The sequence below is a fragment of the Diospyros lotus genome, chromosome 13, assembly GCF_014633365.1.
Source record: "Diospyros lotus cultivar Yz01 chromosome 13, ASM1463336v1, whole genome shotgun sequence".
Taxonomy (NCBI): domain Eukaryota; kingdom Viridiplantae; phylum Streptophyta; class Magnoliopsida; order Ericales; family Ebenaceae; genus Diospyros; species Diospyros lotus.
Genome location: NC_068350.1, coordinates 21,874,124 through 21,880,487, shown reverse-complemented (window position 1 = coordinate 21,880,487; position 6,364 = coordinate 21,874,124). Strand labels below are relative to the sequence as shown.

At 33.6% G+C, this 6,364-nt stretch overlaps 1 non-coding gene across 1 annotated transcript; it reads left to right on the top strand.

The window, feature by feature from the left end:
- Positions 1–2,794: 2,794 nt before the first annotated feature.
- Positions 2,795–2,901, top strand: LOC127789389 (small nucleolar RNA R71). The gene has a single exon (XR_008020565.1). It is a non-coding gene; the product is annotated as a small nucleolar RNA R71 (small nucleolar RNA).
- Positions 2,902–6,364: the final 3,463 nt, after the last annotated feature.

Sequence of the window (6,364 nt, the reverse complement as noted above, 5' to 3'; positions counted from 1 at the left end):
TATGACCAAGTACCACACCCTCTCTAACCATAAAGTGGAATTTTTCCCAATTTAGCACAAGGTTAGTGTCTTCACATCTCTGCAAAACAAGTTTTAAGTTAGCCAAGCATAAATCAAATGAATCACTAAACACAGAAAAATCATCCATAAGCACCTCAATGAACTTTTCAATCATATCAAAAAATATGGCCATCATGCATCGTTGAAAAGTAGCAGGTGCATTACATAAATCAATTGGCATTCGTTTGAAAGAAAAAGTCCCATAAGGGCAAGTAAAAGTGGTCTTTTCTTGGTCCTCAGGGGCAATAGCAATTTGATTATAGCCAAAATAACCATCTAGGAAACAATAAAACTCACGACCAGCTAATTTATCCAACATTTGATCAATGAAAGGTAGAGGAAAGTGATCTTTCCTTGTGGCCTTATTAAGTTTCCTATAATCCATGCAAATCCTCCAACCGGTTACAGTCTTAGTGGGAATTAATTCATTGTTTTCATTTCAATCATCCCACCCTTCTTAGGAACACATTGAACAGTACTAACCCATGAACTATCAGAAATAGGGTAAATTATTCCATTGTCCAACCATTTAATTATCTCTTTCTTTACCACTTCTTTCATGATAGGGTTTAATCGTCTTTGTGCATCAATAGTTGCTTTACTATTTTCCTCCAAATTAATCTTATGCATGCAAATTGAAGGGCTGATTCCTTTAATATCAAATAACGTCCAACTTATAGCCTTCTTGTGCTCTCTAAGGATCCTAAGAAATTTCTCTACTTGTTCCTCATTCAAATCAGCAAATATAATCATAGGAAACGTAGAAGATTTACCTAGAAAGACATACCTGAGATGAGAAGGCAAAGGTTTCAATTCTAAAGTAGGAATAGCTTCACTTACATCCATACATTGCTCATGGGAGGAAGTAGAAAAATCTGAACTTTTACATGGCAAAGGATCAATTTTTGTCTTCTTGGCCAAGATTTTTGGTGTAGTATCAAGTAACCTACAGCACTCCTCGACTTCATCATCAAAAGCCTCCAAATTTGTCAAGTCATCTTGGAGTAGATCATCTTCTTTAGGATTGGGAGAAGCAAACATCAAAGTGTCCAATGCATCCAACCTGAAACAATCATCAGCACCATTAGGAAATTTCATAGCTTTAAAGACATTAAATGTGACTTCTTGGTCTTGAACTCTCATGGTAAGTTCTCATTTTTGAACATCAATCAAAGTTCTTCCTGTAGCTAAAAATGGTCTTCCAAGGATAATGGGAATATCCTTGTCTTCTTCCATATCTAGAACAAGAAAATCAGCAAGCAAAATTAGTTTTTCAACTTTAACCAAAACATCTTCATTGACTCCATATGGATACTTAATTAACCTATTAGCTAGTTGTAAGGATACTGTTATAGGTTTAGCCTCTCCTAATCCTAATCTCTTAAAAATATAAAAAGGCATCAAATTGATACTAGCTCCTAAGTCACACAAAGCTCGACCTAAATACTAATTACCAATAGTACAAGGGATAGTAAAATCCCCTGGATCCTTGAGCTTTGGGGGAAGTTTGTTTTGGAGAATAGCACTGCACTCTTCAGTCAAAGCAACTGTCTAGTAGTCTTTTAGCCGTCTTTTTCTCGAGAGTATGTCCTTCATGAATTTAGCATAACTCGGCATCTGCTCCAATGCATCTGCAAAAGGAATATTAATATTCAGTTTATTAAAAACCTCAAGAAATTTAGAAGAAAATTGTTTTTGTTTTTGTTTTTGTAAACACTAAGGAAATGGAGGAGATGGGTATCCTGATTTGGGGTCATATTCGGTTGAATATTTCTCCTCTTTCTTCTTCCTTTGCCTTCTAGAATTTTCTTCGTATGCTTCGGATTTAGCCTTATTTTGATTAATTGAAGGCACTCCCTACTCATTCAACTCATTCCCCATATCCACAAAATGCTCAAAATCTGACTGGCCTTCCACTAGCTGTTGACTTGTTTCCTTTGGATTCGACTGTGAAGCATATAAGCTGGTCAACTCATGAGTTTGGTGGCTTGAAATTGCTTTGCATTGTTCTTTGCCCTCTCGCTTTGGATTTTGCTCAGTGTTGCTCGGTAAGGCACCTTGTAGTCGAAAATTCATTGAATTTGACAATTGCCCCAGTTGAATATTTTTAATTGCAATTCCTTGACTCTGAATTTGTGCCGATTGATTCTGAAAAAGATTTCCAGTCTACTCCATGAACTTATTCAAAGACTCCTCGACTGATTTAACCTTGTCTTGCACTGGATTGTTATGGAGTCCCGAAGGACCATTATTCGGCCTTTGAATAGGCTGTTGAACATTCTGATTGTTGCTCCATGAAAGATTTGGATGATTTCTCCAACCCAGATTATAGAAATTAGAGTTAGGATTATTTTGCTGCCTGGTATAATTACCGACATATTGTGCAAACTCCGTGTTCAATCCACACCTCTCTCTGAGATGATTTCCACCACATAAATCACATGATGCCACAGTTTCTTGAGGTGTATGAATTCCATTTTGAGCTAACTACTTAATCAAAGCATGTACTTGAGTAGTCAAGGCAGATATTGCATCAATTTCATAAACACCTGCAGTCCTTCTTTAAGGAGTCCTATCAGAATTCCATTGATAATTATTTGCAGCCATGTCTTCAAGTAAAGTGTAAGAATCATCAAATGACTTATCCATAAGTGTTCCACCTGCAGCATCAATGATTATTCTCGTGTGTCCCAATAAACCATTATAAAAAGTTTGTACCTATAACCAATCAAGAATACCGTGATGTGGACATCGTCGTAATAGCTCCTTGTACCTCTCCCAAGCCTCATGCAAAGTCTTTGAATCTTGTTGCATGAACGAGGTAATGTCATTCCTCATCTTTGCAGTCTTTGCAGGTGGGAAAAATTTTGCCAAAAATTTTTGTACCAAATCAGCCCAAGTAGTAATGGATCCCTGTGGCAATGAACTCAACCAACTCTTAGCCTTATCTCGAAGAGAGAAAGGAAAGAGCCTTAATCTCACTGCATCATCGGACACCCCATTAAACCTGAAAGTGTCACATATTTCTAGAAAATTACTGAGGTGATGGTTGGGATCATCATTTGGAAAACCTCCAAATTGAACGAATGTCTGAATCATCTGAATTATGGATGGTTTGATCTCAAAATTATTTGCTTGCACTATTGGTCTCTGAATGCTCGAGCTAATCCCATCCACTTAAGCATGGCATACTCTCTCAATTTTTTCTATTCTCCTTGTTGAGCCATTGGTTCCTTTTCGCCTTCACTTGATAATTTGACTTGATCTAAATGGCTAGATTTACCTCTCTTTGCTTTTCTTAAACGAGAAATAGTTTGCTCAATTTCCAAGTCAAGTGGAATAAATTCAATGTCCTTGGATCTTGTGTTCATGTACTAGCCCATTTCCCTGCATGAGCAAATAAATAAATAAAAAATAAAAAATAAATAAATGAATGAACAAATAAATAAATAAATAAAAAGTCTAAATTATAATTAATTGCAATTGGTATTAATATTAAAAGGAATAGGAAACACAATTCCCAGCAACGGCGCCAAAAACTTACTCGTGATTTTATATAACCCACGAATAACACGCAAGTATACGCAATCAAAACAAGTAAAGTGATGAGTAAGATATCGTTCCCACAGAGATTGGTTACTAACCTTCTAAATAATAAAATTATTCACAATTAACTATATTTGGATAATTGATTAATTAAGAAATTTAATTAATATATAACTAAGAATTAAAAATCAATTGATTAAGATCTAGGGTTTTCTAAATTCACCTAGCAAATCCACTTTATCAAATTACCTCAATTTTTGGTTGATTAGATTACGAACTATGTCAATGGAACACTCTAATTTATTTGTTAGCCTATATCTAGGTCTAACAAGTTTATTCGACTAACCTAACTCACTATATGTCTATGTGAATTAGAATTAGAGAACACATTATATGAAAATATTCATTACAAATATAATCACAAATTGCACATGTAATCAAGTGAATATCTTCCCTAATTAACATATGTTATTTTGTCCAAAGTCTATTTCTTATTTATCTATGTCTAGCATCATAAGAAATCTCAAATCATATAATTGGTGATCAAGCAATTACAAGCATTAAGTTTAGAACAAAATAAACATAGTTGATGTAATATTCACAACCAAAAATTGAGTAACCAATAAAGTTTCAATGCATAGGATCCTTTAAAAACCCTAGACAATTATTTAGCCACTCATAATGAATAAAATATTCTCAAAATTAACCAAGAGTTGTTGCATAATTGAAATCCTAAACAATTACAGAAAATTAAAAACAAAAACACAACAAAAAAATAAAGGGATCTCCCTGCCCAGATCTGAAACAGATCTGGGTCTACTTTTCAAATCCATGCGCCTTTCGTAGCTGAGGCTGCCTCTTGCTGCGCGCCACTTCAATCTTTCTCTCTTATTGCCTTCACTCTTTTGCCGCACCAAATCCTCTACTTTCCCTTTAATCTGTGCACTACTTCTGTTTCTTCTTGATTGTGTCGTCCCAGCAGCCTCCCCAATTGCCTTCAATTCATGTCCCTCCCACTTATATATTATAATAATAGTATATATATTCATACGCATGAATGTTAGAACGAGAGGTGCTATGGCACACACCAAGAGGGGGGGTGAATTGGATATTTTAAAAATCTTGATAGAACTTGAAAACTTTTTGACCCAATTGAGGTTTTAGTGATTTAAAACATAGAACATATAAAATGACAAATGTAAAGGGAGAAGAATAAATGAGACAAAGGATTTATAGTGGTTCGGCTTAAACCAAGCCTAATCCACTACCTTAGCTCCCACTAATTAAGGATTTTAAATCAATTCACTAAAACCTCCTACTTACACAAGTAGGCCCTCTAGCTACACAAGCTAGGAAATACAACCTCCTACTTAAACCAAGTAGGCCCTCTAGCTACACAAGCTAGGAAAAACAAGAAGTATACAATTGGAGAGAATCTAAGAGATGAATCTCTTAGTTACAATGTCTCTCAAAAATGATACAAGGCTTGAAATAAATAATTACAAGTGAAGATCAAAGCCTTGAAGAGAGAAAATTAAAGCACAGTCAATATAAATACAAATGTGTATATGATGTAAGCTCAAATAATTTTCTTTCCATCCATTAGTCTTCTCTTGATCATCCATGACTTGTATTTATAGGCTTCCCAAAAGATTGAAGAGAAATGTAGCCGTTTGTGACCGTTGGAGTTGAAAAACTAGCCGTTGGAAGCTTTTTGTAAAAGATATAGTCGACAGAAGAAAATGTATAGTTGACTATTTTTACAAATAAAACAGAACATAGTCGACAGACAAAAACGCATAGTCGACTATCTTATAACACAAAAATCCCATAGTCGACAGATACATATGCACAGTCGACTATTGCAAAAATGTGAAGAAAATTTTGAATTTTATGAACAAAAATAGTCGACAGATGAAAAGCCATAGTCGACTATCCTTACTTGATAGTCGACAGATAAAAAAATAGTCGACATAAGCCTTAAATAGTCGACAGATCAAATCAGCATAGTCGACTATTTTCAGACATAGTCGACAGCACTAAACCACATAGTTGACTATCCACAAACATAGTCAACAGAACATAAACACATAGTCGACTATTCTTTTTATAAAAACTGAAACGATAAATGATAACATGAAAAAGAATATTTTGAATCATAAAATTTTTTAACATTGAAATCTCATAACTTTATTTCATCATCAAAATACAATTGTTTTTCATCATCAAAATTATATCAAATGTAAAACATCAATGAAACCTTAGTCCTTCCTGCACACACCATCTTCACATATATATATATACTAGCGGATACCCGTGCCTAAAGGTACGGTGTAAATAATATTAAGATTAAAATACAATAATGTTCACTAATATTGTAAAAAAAAAATTATAAACATTGAATAAAAAATAGAAATTAAATTTATTAAATCTATATAATAAAACACATCAATAAGTGCTCTACAATCTAAACAAATTAAATTAAAAATTAAATATCAAACAATACATACCAGTTGCTGCCGACCGCTACCATCAACAGGTAGGGAAGGAGAAAATACTTAACGGGTTACAATTAAAAGGAGAAGAAAAAAATATAAAAAATAAATTTGAAATTAACAAATAGAGAAATTGTCCTATATTAAAATAATTTTATTTTTATTTTATGAAGAGACTGTTTTTAGTTGTTTACAATTAAGAGCATCAATATGTAAATTTAATTTTTATTAACAAAAAAAATCTTAATTAAAACTAAAGCTAT